Below are 20,256 nucleotides of genomic sequence, written 5' to 3'. Positions count from 1 at the left end.
GAGAGAACTGTGGCTGCCAGAGCCGAGGCTTGGTGAGGTGGGCGGGTGAGGTGGGCAGCTAAGGGAGGCAGGGGAGGCAAGCAGGTGAGTGAGTGGGTGAGGGCAGTGGTGAGGAGGCAGGGAGCTGGCAGGGAGGTGAGTGAGGCTGGCAGGGGAGGCTGGCAGGGGAGGTGAGTGGTGAGGAGGCAGGGAGCTGGCAGGGAGGTGGCAGGGAGCTGGACTTTGCGAGACAACAGCAGGCGTGACAGAACCCACCCAGCGGATAGAGTGTGGCCCTGACGTGGCGCACCTGGGGTGGGAGGAGGATGCCCAGCACCATGCTGGGTCTGGGAGAGAAGCATCTGCCTTGGCAACAGGCGCCCACAGCGCACCTCACGTCCTGCAGGCGCACAGCGGGGCCCCTGCTGTCCTCCTGGCCGAGGGACTCCTCTGGATGTGATGGCCACAGACCCAGACCTGCCCTACCCATCAGGGCCCTCCCAGGGAGCAGGAGTGTCCAGTCGTCCCCACCAAGGCAGGAGAGGACGAGGACCGTGAGGGCTCAGGACAGACGGGACCAGCGGAGCCACGGGAGGCGCCAGGCAGCCCAGCGGATTAAAGTCACGGCTGATGGGAAGGAGCTGATCTGGGCCTCTCCTGCACCCCCCGGGGGCCTGGCGGGAATCTCAAGCTCTGGAACCCCCAACCCCGACCCAGGGACCCGGAGTCCCCCACCGGCCTCCTAGCCTTCCCAGCGGGTCCACTCGTGACTGAATCACAACACACTCCCTGGCAGAAGGACTTCCCCAGACCGCGAAGCCCCGTTGCTGTGTCCTCAGATCCTGCACCTGGGGCCAAGAGAGGGGACCTCACAGAACTCAGCACATTTCGCAGCAGAGCCGGCGGGCTGGGGTGGAGAGTAGGGCAGTCGGCCAGACATGTCTCCTGTGGCTCCTGTCAGGACACGCGGCAGCGTCTGCTGCTGTCATGCGGCACCGTGTCTTGCTGCAATGAAGGCCACTGTGGTCATGTCTCTGCTCAGAACACGCGTCAAGCACGACGTTCTGGGGGCCATGGTCATGGTCGAGTCAGGACGGAGAGGGATGTGCTTTCGTCCCCAGCCCTGGCTGGAGGTCTGCCCAGACTGCGCACGGAGAAGCAGACCACCAATGCAGCATTGGAGAGGCAGCAGCGAAGGTCAGCGCTGTCCATGGTGGCCTGGCAGCCACAGGGAAAGCCCAGGGAAACAGCGGTCAACTCTGGCCCAGATGAGAGGGCCTGTCCAGGCAGCGACCCGAGCCCAGCACTGATGCCTTCTGTCCAGAGATGAAGGACACCAAACCTAGCACTTGGAACACCCATCCTCGGCAACAGGGGACAAGCCCAGGTGCGGACAGTAAGCCCCCAGAGACCGCGACGGGGCCATGCACAGAGCTCCACAGAGACAAAGGCGCAGTCTCTGGGCATCGCCCACCGCGTGCATGGCCAGAGCCCACGCACTTCAGTAAAGACCCAAACAGGGCTCTTCACGGAATCAATGATCCTGCTCTGAGAGCCACGAGGAAGAAGGGAGAGTTGGGAATACGGAGGGCCTCCAAACACCAGGCAACGAAGAGGGGTGCTCCCTGGGACAGGTGGACAGGTGGTCCAGTCCTCAGGCACAGAAGGAACGCAGACCGCCACCCCCAGGACAGGGACTGCCACGGAGCAGCGAGGAGGCCACGGACCCACCAGGTCAGGGTGAATGGCGACAATGGAGAAAATGATGGAATTTCATTGACGGGTCACTGCTGCATGTCACCTCCTGGGGACAGAACGAGACAGTGAGCCCTTCACTGCCCTGACTCACGTGGATCAGGAAAACAGCCACAGAACAAAGCTCTGCAAAAGCCAAACGTCACTTTATTTCTGGGGAGCACGGAGCTGGAAGGCCGGCTGGTGTGGCCTGAGGGTGTCCCCAGGACCCCAGGTCCTGGACTCTGGCTTCCTCTCGTGCCATGGGATGTCCCTCTGACACACGCTACCCCCATGAAGTCACGCACTCCTAAGCCACCTGATGGACTGCCCAGCCTTGGGCTTTCCTCCTCCAAACCTGAGAACGGAATAGACTTTCTTCTCTGATACTTTGTTACAGCTGCAGGAAATGGGCTAAGCCAGCGCAGGAATGAGGAATCCTCTAACGGCCTCCTCAAGGTGGCCGGGCCTCTTGTCCAGTCCCAGATACGCTGGCAGGCAGCCTCCCTCTGGTAGAGCATGGACCACCCTGGAGGACCAGGGAGTGCTCAGAGAGCCGCTCCTGAGAGCAAAGGAAGTTACCAGACAGGGCTGCTCTCCAAACCTGCGATCGGACGGCCCAAACTTACAGAGGGGACAGGGGTGGCAAAGCGACCCAACCCAGGGGGCAGTGGGCAGAAACAGTGGGAGAAGAGCCCCTCTGTCACATGCACATGTGAGTGCACACACACACACGCGCGCGCACACACACACACACACACACCCCTCAGGCAGATCCCAGAGGTATGAGAGTTGTTAGCAGAATCTCTAGTGAAACACAGAGGGTCATGCCACACAGAGAAGAAGTGTTTTTAAATGAGACCCAAGAGGAAAATCATTGAGAAGAAATGGATACGTTGACGACATTAGAATACGAGGCTTCTGGAAAGATTCTCTTACAAAACGAGACAGTGTAATAAAAAAACCACAGCTTGACCTTTGTCTCTGTCTGTCCACTCCAGCTGCCATGACCGGGGCTGCGGACCCATGCCCAGACCTCAGGCGGTCACAGTCCTGTCTCTTCTCTGTGCTTGACCTGGGGAGACAGGAAGTCCCTCTCGTAAGGACACAGTGCTGTCACGCAGGCCCACTGTCACATCCTCATTCCACTTCAGTCTTTCCTCAGAGGCCTCATCTCCAAACACGGCCATCCTGGAGGTCCCAGCTTCACCATGTGGCCTTGGGGACAGGGGCACTCGGTCCATGACACAGGTAACCATCTCCCAGCCAATATCCAGGCTGAGTAGGAGGCCACGTTGGCAAGGCCTGAAGAGGGGTCCACTCTGGGGCAAGGGAGATACGGGGTCAAGGGAAACCCCACGTTTCTGGCACAAGCCACTGTGGACGGAGGTGCCCTTCCCCCCACGTGTGCAGTCACACGCTCTTACACACCATGTATATTAAAATACACGTTTACACTCACATGTGCACCACATGTGCACACCTAGATAACACGTGGGTTGCACGCACACCGATATGTGCGTACATGTCACACATGTGCATTCACTCACAGTGCGTGTCCACACACTCATAAGGCATGTTTATACTCGCCCTCCACACACCCCACGTTGACCCACAGTCCACATGTGCATACATGTATGTCCTGCACATGGCCACACACACCTTTCCCCTCCCTAGGGACAGAGGCAGGCCTCCTGTGGGGGTGGGGGACGCTGACTGTTTTGGACGTGGTGACATGTTGAGACACAGAGTATCTGTGGGTCACCCTGGAGAGGTTAGGGACAGGCCACAGAGACGCTGGGGGCCAGAAGCCCACCCAGTGCTTTGGAGCTGAGGTCGGGGATGGTCGGCCTCTGGGTATATGACACCGTCCAGGAAAGAGGTGGAGGGACTCTGAGGCCCAGGCAGCTGGCAGGGATTCCTTTGTCCCCCAGCCATGTGACCGCTGGCCAGGAGTCCCTGTGGGCTGGAGCCCCGGGCAGTGGCTCTTGTTCCCTGTGCTTCCCTGGCTCCAGGCTCCAGGTGCACCCCCTAGGACTCAGCCTCGGCCCACTTGGCTCTGTTCTGGGTGACATTGGGCACAGTTGGTCACAGGCCTTCCCCCTCTGCTCCCTGCCCTGCGGACCTCCCGAGGCTGCTGTGAAACACGGGAGGACACGGGCAGTGAAAGGCTGACCCTGTCCCGGGCTCAGCCTCCGTATGAGCACCTGCTGGGGGCAGGGATCTCCCTGGGCCTGAGAGGGGAGGCCCCGGGTGAGGATGGCACTCCAGGCCTCACAGCCCTAAGGGACTGAGGCAGAGCTGTTGGCACCTGTCTACACCTGGGCCAGCGAGTGCCTTGTAAAATGCAGACCCGTGAGCTGTTGTGGTGATTTTATCCCGGGGCTCTCAGATTTCTGACCTCTTTCTCACACCATTCTGTGGACACCATCCTTTGCTCCTCCCTCGGTGTGCAGACCCCACGGTCACTGGATTCTGTATTCCACCAGAGCTCTCATACCGTCCATCATCCCGCAGACGGTGTGGGTATTAGACTGGGGCTTGGTGGAGGATCCCGGAGCTTCTGAGCAAATGGGTGGTGGGATCCAGGACAATGCAGCAGAACGGGGGGCACTGACGCGTCCCCCTCAGCCTCCAGCTGGCTGGATGCCTGGCAAAGAAGCCGACTCCCACGGGGGCCAGCTGCTCAGGACCCTCCCGTTATTGGGGCCTTACAAAACCACGGCGGCCCAGCTGGCCCCGGGATGGGCTGGCTGAAGGCTGGACTCACCAGGACGTCCATGGAAATGAAGCTGGGCGTCCTCACAGCTGGCCTCTTCCACTGAGTCTTCTGTCAACAGAACCTTGACCCTGGGCCTGGGGGTTGGTGGAGGAGGCCACTGGGCCTGGGGGTTGGTGGAGAGGCCATAGGCCCTGGGGACCCGGCCAGAAGGAAGCTGAGCCTGGGCTCACTCTTGTGTTAATGGGCGATTCCACAATTACAGCCACTTCTCCACCTGGTTTGGTTACGGCTGGTGCCACAGAAGCCACAGTCCAGGGGACTTCGACCACGCATCTGGGGGCTGGAGGTTTGGTATCGAGGTGCAGCAGACGGGCATCTCCAGGGTCCCTCCTGGGCTTGCGGTGCCGTCTTCTCCCTGGGTCCTCACGTGGTCTTTCCCGTGTGTGCTAATCCCGTCTTTTAAGGTCGTCGGTCCTGCAGGAGAGGGCCACACCACAGACCTCCTTACCGTTTGTGGCCCTGGCCTCCAAACACAGTCACGTTCTGAGGACAAGGAGAGGGCGCTATGGGGACCAGCTGCCCGGGTCAGAGCTGCTCTCAGAACCAGGGACTCGGGCCTCTCGTCCTCCTCCCCATACCCTGCCTGGCCCCTCCACGTCAATGACTGAAGACACGCTGTGGTGGGGCCGGCCTGCGTGCGCCTCTCCCGGGGCTGGGGCTAAGGGGCAGCTCGGCCATTTCTCTTTCCCTCCGTCCTCTAACCCCAGAGACTGCAGATGCAGCAAGTCTGAAGGTGCTTGGAATATTTGAAAAATGGCCCCCTGGAAGCCAGAGGGGGGGAAAGGCCAGGGAGTGGCGGGTAGAAGGAGCACAAATTTCAATAGGTCACCCTTCATGCGCTCTGAGTTATTGGGCTGCTCCTTCTGTAATTTCCTCCCTGGCGACAGCCGGAGCCTTTCCCGGGTGAGGCTTTCCCATAAATCTGGGTGGCGCAGACTCTGGTCCCATCACGCCAGGACCTGGGGCACCACCCTTGCTGGCCGCCTGGAGTCCCGGAGACCTGTCCTAAGACAGGACCCTTGGGGGAGAAGGCAGGAACTGGCCTGCCCCCCAGTTCTCCCAAAGTGAGCCGAGCGCCTGTCGCCACCTCAGCCTGGAAACCCACACGTCACCCACCAGCGACCTGGGAACCCACCAGAATGTTCCTTCCCCTTGATCCAGTGGGCCCCTGATGGCTCCAGGCTTCTAGCCACGGCTGGGCTCTTGTGGTGGCCGGCTACGCCCAGGAGCCCAGGAGCCCTGTTTCACGGGGATGGAAAATGTTCCCTGCACTCGGCAACCAGCACGGGGTCGGGAGCTCTGCTGCAGGAACCAGGGCAGAGACCAACTATCCAACAAAAGGCTCGCCTGGCCCCTGACACTCAGGGAGTGACAAGTGAGGTGCAGTGTTACAGGAACTGGGGACAGAGATGTATGCACAGATGCATTTCTTATTTCACAGAGATCTTGTGAGATTAAAAGCTGAAAACCCAACTCGACACCAGACTGCAAAGCTCCCAGTCCCTTCCTGGCTGGTGTCACAATTCTCTGCCAGAGATGAACCCTGGAACGTCCTCAGCCATCCCCAGGCTGCACGATACAGGCAGGACCTGCTCCTCTAAAGGGTGCACCCAGCACAGAGGGCACAGAGGGCTCAGAGGACTCAGAGGGCTCAGAGGGCACAGAGGGTGCAGAGGTGGCCCTGTCTGCAGAGCCACGCCGTGCACATCCTGACTGCAGAGAGCACAGCATGTCAAGGGGCAGCCCCTGCTCTGCAGCGTGGGGACCGGGCAAGGACCACAGGGCATTCGGCAGTGCACCAGTGCAAAAGGCTGGACTTTTTCAACATAACTAAATAGTACCGAATGTGGACAGTTGGTTTTGCTCACAAGGCACAATTGCTGTGTCTACGGTGAAGTTCCTGGAAACAAAGGCACACGACAGCCCGCGGCTCTCTCAGCAGCCAGAGAAGCCACATCAGGACTGCCCAGCCCACCCCACCACGGGCCCAGCACCGGGCACACAGCACGGAACTCCAGGCACAAGGCTCTCCGGCACCACTGCTCCTCTGCAGGGGCAGGAGTGAGACGTCTGTGCATCGAGCAGCAGGGTCTCCCGCACACACCAGGTGTGTGCACAAGTGTATCATGTGGTGTTTACATGTGTGCAGTCACACATACTTACACACCATGTGAATTAAAATACAAGTTTATGCTCATACACACCACGCGTGCACACCTAGATAACATGTGGGTTGCACACACACTGATATGTGCACACATGTCACACATGTACATTCACACACAGCATGTGCCCACACATGCATAAGGCATGTTTATACTCACACTGCACATACACCCCACGTTTATCCACAGACCACATATGCATACCTGTATATCCTACCCATGGCCACACGCACTGTACGCACCTGTGCACACACGTGTGTAACACAATGCACACACATCGACACCCACACCATGTGCACACTCACACTGCAGGGTATTGTTTTACACACACATCATGGCAGGATGCACACCATGCTGGGTGAACACTCACCGTGCACATTGGCACAGTGCACACACCCACCTTACACGCACTTTCACACCTTCCTCACACCTCCGTCATCACACCCAGCATCTCTCACTCCTACCGACACACCAGGCTGTCACACACACATACACTGCCTCACACCCACCCACACTTCACTCCACACACGCCCTCATTGACACTTCCCGAGACTGCCAAGACCCAGAGGGCCCGCACACCCGCCTGCTCACCCACAGCCCTCACACCTGGCACTCTCCTCTCCTCCCATTCCTGCTGCACACACTCACGCCGGCTCTCACACATGCTCACAGCCTCCCACCATCACACGTGCAGAGCTGAGCCGTGTGTGCAGATCATAGGAGTGATCATGGCTGATGGACGGGGTCAGGTGAACAGGGTCACCCTGAGCAGGGGACACGCACTGTCTAGGCTTTGGTTTGGGGGGACAATGATGCCAGAGGCCAATTGGGTAGAGGCCTTTTGGTTCAGGAGCCCAGAGTGTCGATCCCTGTGCCCTCGTTCCTAGGGCTGGTCAGGGGACAGACCCGGGACCAGAGCAGGCCGGCTGCCCTTCTGATAGCAGGGCATCTGCTCTTCTCGTGGACGAAGCTTAGGGCTCTTGGTAAGACCTAAGTCCTCCGGAGCAGCCAGGTCACATCGTCACAGGGTCCTGTCCTCCACTGAGGCCCCCAGGATGGCTTTGCCTGCAGAGGACCTATGAGCGGCTCCCGTGGGTGCCAGCCCTGCTCCAGTCCTTGACCCAGGGCCAAGTCCCCCCACCCCTCCAGGGTGTTCCAGCATGTGCAGGAAATCAGTGCACAGGAGACGGGTGCAAACCACCTCTGGGGTGACTCCCAACAGCAGAGAGCTGTGGGATGGAGCTCAGGGAGGCTGCCTCTGAGGGACAATGGACACTGACCAAGCCAACAAGGGAGGAGCCATGGAGCCTTCCCGGGATGGTGCACAGAGAGGAGGGTAGAGCAAGGGCAAAGGCCCAGGGGCAGACCTCAGGAGATACCGCGCTGGAAGGGGGCAGGTGAAGCCTCTGGCCGGCTGGGGGCAACTCGGGTGATCACCGGGGGATTGGTAACTACTAGAGGCTCTAGTCATGGTCACCAGCACAGCCCAACACTGGAGCAGACGGCTCTGGAGGGGAAGGTGTGGGGTCTGCTCAGCAAGGGGTCCCTGCAGGGGTTGGGAGGGGTCCACGGAGCCTTCAGTGGGTTCCTGGCTTGGGACACACAGGAAATGGGGGGTAGACGCACACGTTGAAATATTCTCACTACACAGGACACTCCTGGCTGGGTTTGAGTCCCTGCGGCCAACCGCTGATGTCTGAGCGCCACTTCTCCGTTTTCCTGTGACTTCCCGTAACCCTCTTCCAGAGGCACCCTGCCCAGGACCGTGGCCCCTCAGCCGTGAGTCTCAACGCTGAGGTGGCCAGACGCCCAACAGCCCGCGCTGTCGACTTCTTGCCCAATCCTGGGCCAGCAGCATGGAAACAATTCCCCCAACAAAGATCAAATATTCAAAACCAGAGCGAAGGAGGAAAGGCAGGCTTTATTAAAACGCCTCCATCATCCAAACAGGCGCCTGCAGGACCTCTTTAGTAACTCATCCTCCTAGATGGAAATTATCACCCAAGGAAGAAGGCTAATAAAACTGGCATCCCCATCAGTCAGCTTAATTCACAGCGTAGCGCTTTCCCCGGCCCATCACGGGCTGCGACTGACAGCCAGCTGAGCATCGCCGTTCCCCTGGAGAAGTGCCTACAAGGGCGGGCAGCGCGGTGCAGCACTGGGCCCTGTCTCTTTCAAGTCGGGGAAGTGCCTTGAGGAGCAGCCGGCGGGGAAGGCACCCTCCCGCCCTTCCTTCCAGACAGACTCGGGCTGCACATGGCTTCTCAAGGTCTCCCCAGGTGAGTGCTCCTCGCACACCTGCAGAGGGGGAGATGGGCTTTATAACGAGGCCCCTCTGCACACAGCCGGCAGCCCCTTCTTCCCAGTGGAGCCCTCCACCAGCCTGGGCTCCCTGAGCACCCTGCTGCCCCCCACCCACATCCTGCGGGGATGCAGCTCTGGGCACTGATGACCCGGGGCTCAGAGTTACCCAAGAAGGGCCAAGGTTGGGGGCCAGGCATGATGCCCGGGATGCACAGGCCAGATGAAAGACACAGTCCCAGGCTCGAGCTAGAAACGGCAACGTCGACGCCCAGAGAAGCGTCTTCAGGACCAGACTCAGACCCAGGCCTGGCCTGGGGTGACGTGAGAGTCGGGTGGAACCTGAGGTCTCTGACGAATGGGACCCGAGGCCAGAGCGCGGGTCCCCGGGGGGGATAAGAAGGGGGTGTCATCAACAGCTGCAGAGGGACCCTAAGTAGCCCCAGTCCCACCACAGTGGCACACTGGGCACCGACCTCCTGCTGCGGGGATGGACGGCTCCCAGGACTCCTGTTCAAACCACTCACTTCCCTCCCCATGTGTCAGTTCCTCCACCACCAGCCGAGGGGGAGGCGGCCCCAGTGTGCCCCCCTCCTGGGTCAGCCTTCAATGAAAGTGCTTTCTTTGTGCAGAACCGAGTGCTGCAGTCGTTCTGCAGGCGTCTGGTGCCTTGGGCAGCAGGCAAGCCCTGCTCCATATCAAAGGTACCCCAGGCTGGGGGCTTCACCAGCAGAATGGGTCCTCGCCAGGCTCTGGAGCCCTGTGGTCCCTGGTCAAGGTGTAGGCAGGCTGGGCCCTGTGAGCCCACGAGAAAGCGCCTGTTCCCGAGCCCCCCAGCTCTGCGTGTTTCTGGCCCTGCTACCTGTAGGGCCGCCACCCGGCCATGGCTGTCTTTACATGGTGTCCTCCCCGGGTGTGTGAGGGTCCTTCTCCCTCTGTGCCCTTTCCGTGTCAGAGAAGAATTGTGGACAGAAGAGAAGAGGACCCCAGGTGCCCACACAGAGGGGCTGCGCCCCACCCAGGGCAGCAGAGCCCTTCAGGGAGGGGGAGCGAGAGGCTCAGGGGGTTGGTGGATGGAGACTTCTAGAAAGCACACGGCAGGGTGGGCGGGTAGGCTGCAGGCAAGGCAGAGCCACGGTCAAGGTCAGGGTGACCAGGACTCAGGGAAGGAGTGTGACTGGCAGCTGGTGGAGGATGGAGGCCTTGACCAAGACACCGGGTCCTCCTGGGCTGAGGCCGCCCTGGACGGGCCCAACCTGACATTACCAAGACCCTGTTTCCTTCTCCGAACAGCTGCAGGTCCAGGGAGCCAGAACTTCCACCTCACGGGGGCTGCAAGCCACCCCACCCAAGAGAGAGCTCCTTTACCTTTAAAATACCCATGGGGAGGACCTCTGCAGGTCAGGGCTGGACTCAGTCAGGGGCTGCTGTCCAGGGAAGCCATGCCCTTGTCCTGGGCCAGGGGGACTCAGAGGAGCGTGGCCCTGGCCTGGTCCCAGGGCGAAGCCGGAGCACACCTCTGCAGGGCTGTCCTCCCTGCAAGGAGCGGCTTCCACCAGTGACGGCTGGGCCTGGAGGAATGACCTCATGGCCTGGCTGCTGGGCTCTGCTCCTGTCTGCCAGCCCAGCCCCCCACGCCTGTGCCAAGCACGAGCTCCAAGGAAACCAAGGGACAGGGATGAAAGCCCTGGCTCCACGTCTTCTTGACCCTCCAGCTCGATGCCCTGAAGAGGCCTCCGCTGACCAAGCGCAGTTGACCTCAACTGAACCTGGCTGCGCAAGGCAGGGTGCCCCGGGCCGTGAGGGAGCCCCTGCTTCTCCGTGTCACCTGCCTCCCACGACCCGTTCAGAGCTGGAGGCCAGGTTCCCTTCCTTGATGGACAGTTTCCCAGTGACCTAACCCGGGCGAGGCCAAGCTCTGAAACGGGAGGAGTGACGCATCTCTTCCCATTCTGCCTTCCTAGTCTGGGAAGGGAGAGTTCTATCTCAAAAGGGCTTTTTCCCAGCTCCTGAGGGGTGAGTTGGAAACCTCAGGAAGTGACATTTTGTGGCTCCTCTAAAATGGAACAAAACCAGTGTGTGAGAGTGCAGGAGAAACGGAGAGGACGAGGGCACTTTATCAATTCCTTTTTAAAGACCTTCTGTAAGCAGCCAAGTGTTCTTCCAAATTGTGAGACAGAATGACCCTGAATCTTTGGAGGATAAAATTTTGGGCTCACTTGAGAAAAAATCCTCCACATGTTTGCACTGCCTGGTTTCTATGGGAACCTGCAAGGAGCCCCACGATGCCCGGGAGGGCTATTTTTATATGAAGCCCGCCCTTCACGAAGGAAACGGACAGGGCAGGCGGGAGGCCGGGACGACCCTGGGATGAGGCTGAAAGATGGTGCATCTGCGCTCCAAGGAGAGGCCAGCGTCGCGGATCCCGCATGGGCAGGCAGACAGGGCGTCCCTTCAGTTTTCAAGAAGATTCTGAGCTGTGGTCACTGTGTGCCATTGCCCCTCAGGGAGGACCGCAGTCCCTAAGCTGCACCTCCAAACTGGGATCTGCAGGTGGACAGGGACCCTGACTGCGGACAGGGACAGGTGAGGGCAGGAGGTTAGTTGTGGGCTCAGAGCCCTCAGGGAGGGTGCCCAGCTGACTGGGAACAGAGGGTCCCGTTTTAGGAACTGGTGCAACCCCCCACACACACAGCAGCCTGCCCTGGGCCTGCCCTGGTCACCTGACCTGGAGATGTCAACGCAGGCCCTTCCCTCTGAGAAAGGAAGAGAAGGAACTTGTGCAGACAGACAAAGGACACCAGCGGCGGCCAGTGTGTGTGGCCAGCTGCAGCTGGCTCCCTGGTTCCTCCTACCCCCGCCGGGAACACGCCCTCCCGCAGCAGCCCAGCAGCCACCGGAGTAAATACCGTGGGTCTCTTCCAGGTCACATTTCCTCCAAAATAGACCTATTTTAAAAATAATAAGTGAATCAAACAGTAACAGGAAGCTGATGAGGCTAAATGTGAGCACCTGTTTCTTTCTCTCCTACACAAGAAACGAAAATAAACTCACTGTAATGAGAATCAAGTGCAGAAAATGGTGCCTCATTAATGGAGTGCCTGGCTGATTAGCCGTGCTCCCTAGATGTCTCTGTGTCTTCTCTACTGATTGACAGCGCAGGGAGAAGAAGGAAGGGGTTCCAGTCAGGGGCGACCGGCCAGGTGCTGGGCTCCATGGAGCACTGCCCCTGCTCAGCTCCCAGCACCCGGGACCCGTGGCCTCCAGCCCCGACTCTGCCCACCTGCTGTGGCCAGCAAGGGAAGGTGGCCGGGTGGGGCCGCAGTGTCTCAGTGACCGCTGCATGGCTGGGACCACAGAAGACTCCCCACACCCTAATCCAGCACACATCCCTCCCAGATGTCCCACTACGTGCTGGACACGGTCTTCCGGTGGCACCGTGAGCTCCACACAGGCGGGGGCTCAGAGCCTGGCCCCGGCCCCTTCATCCCACGAATTCAGCAGCTGCTACGGCGGCTGCTATAGCAAGCACTTGGCCAGTTTTGGCTGGACATAGGGAACTTGTGTCAGATTCCCAGTGGGTTCGTGTCTATGGCTGCTGTAACCAAGTGCCCCAAAACAGTGGCACAAAGCAGCCCAAAGCTCTGGAGGTCAGAGGTCAGAGGTGGGTCCTGGTGGGCTACATTAGGGTGGGGCAGGCAGCCTCTCCTGGGGCCTCCAGGGCAGGACACAGCCCCCAGCCCTTGCAACGTCCAGTGGTGCCCACACCCTGGGCTCAGGGCCCTTCCTCCATCCAAAGGCAGCACACCCTCCCGTCTCTCCTGCCGCCCTCTTTCTGAGACTTTCCCCGGTTCCCTATTTCACTGTGAGCACCCTGAGGTTCCGCCGGACCACCCAGAGAATCCTGGATCATCTCCAGTTGCCGCATGAGGCAAGGTAGTCCTAGAATTAGGACTTGGGCGTCTTTGGAGGATCATTATCTACCGAGCAAATTTCTATCATCAGACCCAACTGGAGATTTTTGAGAGAAAGAAGAAGAGGACAATGTTGGCTTGGTGGCGTGGGCACCCTGTGCTGTCCCCACGAAGCAGGTATTTGATCAATAAATGTTTGTGACGGAGCCTTCCTCACCAACAGGACCTGCACAAAGTGACAGCACTGTGTCATCCCAGTGACCCCCCGTGGTAGCCGCCACCAGAGCTGCCATCGCCGGCCAGCATTCAGGGACACTGTCAAACCCGCAAGGTGCTCTGCAACCGTGAGCTTCGGGGTCCGTGTTCCCTTTTGCAGAAGAGGAAATGGAAGGTCAAAGACCTGAGGCACACAGTCGAGCTCTACCCTCAATTGCCACGGTGTGTCACATGATCTACAGGGAAAGCCGCTCCCGCTCGGCCAGAAGCTCCCGGGGCTCCGAGAGGAGGTCAGCCACCTCGTGCTGCCTGACCCAGACTCAAAGTCTGCAGGTAAGAGCAGCAGCTCTGGCACATTGGCAGCCCATGGAAGGGCATCATACAAAGAAGGGCCAAAGGAGTTACCCATGGGGACAGAGGGTGCGGACTCAAGAATTCCCACCCTCTGTCCCCTGTGCTGTCTCTAAGTCACTCCTTGACACGGCCCGCAGCTGCCGCACGCTCTGTCTCACGTCCACTAATGAGACCCCATCTACTGGAAAGTGCTGTAGAAAGTCCCTCCAGGCCTGGGGCCCTGACTTGCCAGTGGAGGTCAGTGACTGCAGGTACAGGTGGAGGTCAGAGTGCAACCTGGGGCGTCCTCTCCTGCATTGTTCCATCGGGGGCTGATCATCCCCCAGGGGGGAGGGGGAAGGAGAGGGCTGAGCAGGAGCTGCACCGCGCCTTCGGGTCCTGTTCTGAGCCTGATGAGAACAACGGCTGGGCTTCCTGGGAGACGGAGAGAAGCCTTCTCCTCCTGCTTTCCCAGGGGCCCAGATTTTCTGATGGCACCTGCAGGAGGGAGAGCAGGGAGGGAACCCCAGATAAGGAAGCCGGCCTGGCTTGCCCACCCCAACCCGAGGTGGCACTGCCCGGGGCTGGGGGTTTCAGGCACCCACACGGAAGCCGCTATCTCACTGCAGAGGGAGCAACGCACTTCAAAGACAACGGCAGCCTGTGCTGACGCGGGCATCCAGGGCATCACAGTGGACGGTGACCCACAAGACAGCCCGCCCTCGGGAAGTGGCCCCCACGGGGCAGGTCCCCAGGGTACATGAAAGGAGCAGGGGACATTGCAGGTCAATTCCCCAGGGTAAAGGCTGAGGTCATTTCAAAGTCACCACCAAACCAGGCAGTTGACAACCCCCTGATTCATCGATTTGCTCATTTGCAGATGTGACCTGCTGGGGCCAGGCTTGATGCCAAGTGACCAGAGCACCAGCGCATCAGGCCTTTCCAGCATATCTTAAAACACAGAACCCAGGTTCAGCATCATTTCCTGAGAGGATGAGCTCCAGCTGCAGGTATGCTCCAAGGGACGGGTCCTCATCCACCAGAGTTGGTGCAGGTAGGACTTCGCAGGGGGCAAGTGGCTGGGCTTTGGCTGAGGCAGCCTCTACCTTTTTCCAAGTCAGATTCGCGGCTCAGCACAGCCTAACGCCATTCAGTTGCCTGCGGATCCTCCCAGGATGGGGTTTGGGTTAAATGAGATTAAACTGATGGGATTTTTAGAAGGCCAAGGTGTGGCCACTGTTTCACTGGCCACTGATTCAGCCTCCGCTTGCTGCAAGTATGCCTGTCAGTCCCCTTGGCATGGAGAACAGATGTCACACTGTGCTGAGCATGCATGGTGCAGGTACCTGGTGCCCGTGCTGCTATCCCCCCTCCCACGTCCCCTGAAGTCAGGGCAGCACTGCCCCATGGCAGACTGTCTCCATAGGGCACTCAGCAGGGGCCCCTTGGCACAAATATTTCACCAATTTCCACGAAGTCCTGGGTTTGGCTCTAAGTAGGTGGGACACGCTGATCTGTAACTGCAACCTCTACCAAGAGGGGCAGCATGCCCGGCTTGGGGATCCACCTCTCCCTGCCATGGCGGACACCCTCAGCAGTCCGGCCACTTCTGGCCAGCCCACAGCACTGACAGATCAAGTGTTTCTTTACCAGGCAGCAGCTGATTCCTGGACTTCAAGACGGGAATTGGCTGACCACCTCTTCAGGTCAGTGTAGTCGGTCTGGTCAGCTTCACTGTGCCCCATGGGAAAGGCGGCCTGGCTGGCCTGTCCATGCAGCCTCGCTGGGTCCCACTGCAGCAGAGCCTCGCACCCCATCTTCATTAGGCTGCCCAGCAGCCTGCTCTCAAGACGCAGGCAGGATACCCCGTCCTGTACTCCTGGTGGCCTCGGGGTTAGACATGCACCATGCCCTGGTCCCCTCTGGCACCGGAGGCTGGCTCTCTGCAACCTCAACCTCAGAGGGAGTCGACCCAGAGCCCCTGGAGTCAGGGGCTTAGAGAAGTGGCTCCTCCACATTCATTCAGCCCAGACACCTCCAGCGAGCAGGCCTAGGGTCATGGGGCTGGACTCCAGGACACTCGGCATCCAGTTCAGACTTGGAACTGTGCCTCCTCTCCAACGCTGCTCCCTCCTCGTCCGCATGCCCGTCGCTGCCCTTTGGAACACCTTTCCTTTGCCATATGTTACATGTATATGATTTACACATATCAGGGATTATCAACACTCAGACGGCGAAGACGGCCCTCCCCGGACCGGAAGAAGAAGCACGTGGTGGAGAGGAGACAAGGGCTCCGACAAAAGTCCACCTGAAGCCGAGAGTGACCCAGCACCAGGAGTGAGGGCCAGGGACTGACCGCCCAGTGAGATTTCTGGATCTCTTCACCCCCCACATCTTGAGGTTTGCCTCCAGGTATTTTATTCAGAATGAGCTTCAGGGGCCACTTTCCAGTTTACAAATTCTTTCACTTCCACTTGGGGTTTAAAAAATGATTTTCCAATGATTCTATTTTTTATTCCTAGGATTCTTAATTTGGCTTCTTAAAATAATGGATCTATTTTTAGTTCATATCTAATTGATGATTTTTTTTTTACTTCAAATAGAGAAGAGATATAGAAAATGAAATGAGCTTCCAACGTACACACGGAAAAGAATAAGAACATAGCAAAGGAGCGACATTTGAAGACAGGTGGCCAGAAATCCTCGAGGTTGGACAAAGAATCAGGAGCTCTGAGTTAATGAGCAGACCAAGTGCTAGGCAGGAAGTGTGTCGGTCACGATGACAGTTACAGTGCAGAAAGGAGGAAGAAAAGGCATTCCAAAAGAAGAGCAACGAGACTGCAACGCAGCGTCCTCAGCTGCGATGTGTGTGTGAGGATAAGGAGTGAGCAGCCTCGACGTGCCAGGAGGACTATGGATATGGTCCTCGGAGTTCCCTGAAACTGCTGTTCAGGGACAAGGGCAGAGGAGGTCCTCAGAGTTCAGAGAGGGGAACAAGCTTCCCCCTTGGAGATCATTAAGGAGAAAGCTGCTGGGGGACATAGTCCAGCCAGAAGATAAGTGACTGCAGGGGACAGAGCAGCCCGCTACAGAAAATCCCAGGCAGAGGAATGGAGAAAAGGGTTGTGGCCAATCTATTGAACCCCTGACGAGAATTATTTATTTAAGAAAATTGAATCAAAATATGGGGTGAGAGCAGCGAGAGAAGGAGGTAAAGATGAAATAACTTGAGACTGAATTAGGAAAATAAAACATTGTCATATCAACAGCTTGTGTTTATTGTGGTTTAGGTAAGAGGTGCCCCCCAAAAGCTCGTGGAAGAGACAGTGAGGCCGGTTCCCAGGTGAGATGACTGGGTCAGAAGAGCCTTGACCCGTCAGTGGTTGATCCCCCATAGGATGGACTGGGTGTGGCTGAGTGAGGTGGGTCCCTGGGGGTGGCTTTGGGGTTTCTATATGGGTGAGCTGAGCTCAGTCTCTGTTTCCCCATCACCCTGGGAGCACTTCCCTCTGCCCCGCTCTCCGTCATGACGTGCCCAAGCCCTGAGGAGTAGAGCCGGCCACCTGTGGGTGGAACCTCTGAAAAGGCGAGCCTCAAATAGGTGTTTCCTCCTCTAAAACGGCCCTTGTCAGGGTTCTCAGTCACAGTCGTGAAAACGCTGGGTAGAACCCTGTGTTGTAGTTGACTGAATACACGGGGAGAGGTAGTTCAATGGCTCCCAAATCTGAGCCAGACAGGATCACTAAAACTGCATCCCCGCGGCCAGAGCCACGGCAGGGAGACAACATGAGCAAGTACTGGGCAGAGCAGGGTCAATGCGGCCAAATGACCTTCCAAATCCTCTGGAGTCTGTGTTACCTACTTAGATAATGCACAAACCTTCTATGTGCCCCTGGAGGGAGAAATGCTGGAATCCAAGTAGCCGAGAAAGTTGACAATAATTAGAAAAAGATTCACTAAACCATACTTCATGGATCACAGAACCAATCAGGGTGTCAATAACCAAATATCTAAAACTGCTGGGATGAAGTGCCACTTGGCATTAGAACTCCTGAGACATAGCTAAAGCAGCCCTTAAAAGTAAACTCATAGCTCTTGATGCATTTTTAAAATAAGGCTATAAAGCCGACCAGTTAATTATTTGATTTCAAAACCTTCTAAAACAGAGTGATCCATTAGACAGAAAAAGGAAATAATAAATAAGGGCAGAAATTAACAAACAAAAAGTCAGACAAACTGTGGACGATCCATAAAATCAAAGCTATTTCTTTGGAAACAAATGGAAAAAAAAATCGACTGAGTAGGAAGGTCAAGGTCAAGGGAATAAAATAGGAAGTGCAGGAACAGGAGGAGTATAGAAAGGGTTCACAGACACATCAGGAACGCTAGGCATCGAGAACGTCATCAGTAGCTGTTTCTGGTAGTAAAATTGAAAACTTACACAGCATTGTAAGCAAAACCAAATTTATAAAAATCATTCAGACGCCAGGTTCTGGTGATTTTTTCAAAGAGAATTTTACAAAAGCTTCAATGAACAGAGAATTGTTTCCCTTACATAGCTTGTACCTGAGAATAGATAAAACAAACAAAATATCTGACTCGGTTCAACACTAGCATGATTTGAGATCGGGATTGAACAAGGACACTGTGAGACTAGAAAATCCCAGACCAACCTCACCAATAATCTAGGTGCAAAAAGACAAAAAAAGGTAAACCCTATTTCACAACGTAGTAACAAGTCTGGAGTCAAGCTTGTTTCTCCAGGTAGGTGACAGAGAACTGAGGGCACTGGGACTCTTGTTGATGAGGAGGATCTGCCTTTAGGAGGATACAGGTGGCAAGTCCTCTGCAGGATTCAGTGTCCAGCACATGTAAGAAGCCAAGCAGGACAACAGCCAGGAACCAGAATCCGCTGGAAAACCCATAACAGAAGAGTGAAACCCTTCACTTAATAAAAAGGAACCAAACTGGCAAAGATGAGCTTGGTGATGGGACGTACATAATTTCTTCTCCTTACTGGATTCTACCTCTCGCCCTGTACAAAAGTAAACTCAAAATGGATCAAAGACCTTCATGTAAGACCTGACACTTTGAAATTGCTGGAAGAAAACAGGGGTAGCCTTTCAAGATGTAGGCACAGTAAACAATTTCCTGACTAGGACTCCAATAGCTCAGGATCTAAAAGCAAGAATTGACAAATGGAATCGCGTCAAATTAAAAAGTTTCTGCAGAGCCAGGGAGACAGTCCACAGAGTACAGAGAGAGCCTGCACAGGGAGGAAATCTCGCCAGCCCTTCGTCTGACAGAGAGTTGCTATCCAGAGGATACAAAGGATTCAAAAAGGCTGAAAAGAATGAGAGCGTGTAAGTGATCTGAACGCCCATCTCAAAGGAGTACAAATGGCCAATAAATATAAATAATCAATCAATCAATTAATCGTGTCCATCTACAACTAAAAAAAAATTTACAAAAGAGACACTTACACACCCATGTCCATTGCAGCACAATTCACAATAGCCAAGATATGGAATCAGCCTAATGCCCATCAACAGATGGATGGCTTTAAAAAAATATGGTATGCCGAGCACAGTGACCCACACCTGTAATCCCAGAGGCTCAGGAGGCTGATGCAGGAGGATCGAAAGTTCAAAGCCAGCCTCAGCAACTTAGTGAGGCCCTAAGCAGCTCAGCAAGACCTTGTCTGTAAATAGAATTTTAAAAAGGGTTATGGATGCCACTCCATGGCTAAGCATACCTGGCATCAACTCCCAGTATCATATGTATATGTATATGATGGGAATTGAACGAATACACACACACACACAGTCACACACAGTCACACACACACTCACATTTATATATATATGGAAACCTGTTGTTCGGGTCCCCTCTCACCCTGCGAGAGTCTTGCTCCTATTTCTATTCTTAAATAAATCTTACTCCTTTAACTCTTGCAAAAAAAAATGGTAAATGTACAAAATAGAGTATGATTCAGCCACAAAGAATGAAATCCTGTCATTTTTTTCAGAAAAACGGATAGGACTGGAGGAAGTCATATTAAGAAAAATTAACCTGAACAAATATCACATATTTTCTCTCATATGTGGGGAAAACGACAGGAAAATAGAAGAGAGAGTCTTGGGGAAGAGCGAGGGGACGAGAGGGGGTGAGAGGGCTGGAGGGAGGGTCATATACAGCTGTGGAAGCCACTGATTTGTGCAATCAATATGGCTGAATAATTGTAAGAAAAATAAGTGTCTGTAAGGGAAAATGCTACTGTGTTTATATTTAAAATCGGATTCACACTGAATCTAATTAAAACTGATTTGTATGGAGAGTTAAATCTTGATAGAAAAATTGTGTGAGAATCGTCGGCTCTAGATATACTAAAGGTTATATTTTGAAATAAAATATCAGAAACTTATCCCAATGTTGTCACAGTGCCAGTAACAGTTGTACCACTAGGAAAATCCATCCTAAAATGAAAAATTATCAGAAATCATTGTGAACTTCTGACTTATGGTGGTTTTTGTTTTATCAGCTAAAATTTTAAATTTAAATTTAAACAGTAGTTAAATTTGAAGAAAAGTGAGCCAGAAAAATCTTAGAATTGAGATCACGTATCTAATATGTTGTGTAAGATCATGACCAAATAGTATTCTGCAGTCTTCAGGGGTATGTCAGTATCAGGCATCATTATTACCCCAGTATGTCATATATGCAATGAAATATTTTAAAAAAGAAAAACTGAAGGATATTTGTTTTGTGAAGATGTTTTCTTAGCTTATTTTTTTAAGTCAGACAAATTTAGTTATTTCATATAGAACAGCAA

At 55.6% G+C, this 20,256-nt stretch overlaps 2 long non-coding RNA genes across 2 annotated transcripts; both read right to left on the bottom strand.

Annotated features, from left to right (window-relative positions):
* Positions 1-2,643: 2,643 nt before the first annotated feature.
* LOC144371835 (uncharacterized) lies at positions 2,644-4,613 on the bottom strand. Its single transcript, XR_013431939.1, has 2 exons — positions 4,484-4,613; positions 2,644-2,788 (listed from the first exon to the last, which is right to left on the bottom strand). It is a non-coding gene; the product is annotated as an uncharacterized LOC144371835 (long non-coding RNA).
* A 3,949-nt stretch (positions 4,614-8,562) lies between these two features.
* On the bottom strand, positions 8,563-9,378 carry LOC144371834 (uncharacterized). The gene is made up of 2 exons (XR_013431938.1): positions 9,131-9,378; positions 8,563-8,958 (listed from the first exon to the last, which is right to left on the bottom strand). It is a non-coding gene; the product is annotated as an uncharacterized LOC144371834 (long non-coding RNA).
* Positions 9,379-20,256: the final 10,878 nt, after the last annotated feature.

The sequence above is a fragment of the Ictidomys tridecemlineatus genome, chromosome Y (genome assembly GCF_052094955.1).
Source record: "Ictidomys tridecemlineatus isolate mIctTri1 chromosome Y, mIctTri1.hap1, whole genome shotgun sequence".
Taxonomy (NCBI): Eukaryota; Metazoa; Chordata; class Mammalia; order Rodentia; family Sciuridae; genus Ictidomys; species Ictidomys tridecemlineatus.
Note: the sequence above shows the minus strand (reverse complement) of the source record. Positions and strands in the feature narration are given on the sequence as shown.